The sequence below is a fragment of the Dioscorea cayenensis genome, chromosome 12 (assembly GCF_009730915.1).
Source record: "Dioscorea cayenensis subsp. rotundata cultivar TDr96_F1 chromosome 12, TDr96_F1_v2_PseudoChromosome.rev07_lg8_w22 25.fasta, whole genome shotgun sequence".
NCBI lineage: Eukaryota > Viridiplantae > Streptophyta > Magnoliopsida > Dioscoreales > Dioscoreaceae > Dioscorea > Dioscorea cayenensis.
The window spans coordinates 17,709,863-17,710,365 of NC_052482.1; positions in this window are offsets into that span (position 1 = coordinate 17,709,863).

Here is a 503-nt window from a genome sequence, read left to right on the forward strand (position 1 = left end):
GCTAGTATTCCAAAAATAGGTTTCTACATTAAATATGAAAATCATATGCCTTCTGCCAACAAATTTCTCAGCCATTTAATATATATTCAATTTCAATAAAATCTCTTTAGGATTATATATTGAATAGGGTTGTCCCTCATCTAGTAGATGAACAAGGGATTGCTTACTGGTGTCTTTTCCAGATGAAGAGATCAATTATGAGAGATAAAAATGCCTGCCATGGAGTCATTCTGAGCTGTTCCATGATCAAAAGAGATCCTTTATAATTCAAATCTTTTACAATAAACCTAGGAATATTAGGAAATATAAAACACTTTTGTGTAAAGTTCATTTGGTATTCTGCCTAGAGAATTTCGTTGTATGTATATATTTTGCAAGCTGATTATTGTCCAATGATTATCCTCTACTAAACTCTGATGTTCCATAGAAAGTACATCTTATATCTGGTATTCACCTTGTTAATCGTACATGCCATGCCATTATCATGATTCATAACTACAGCT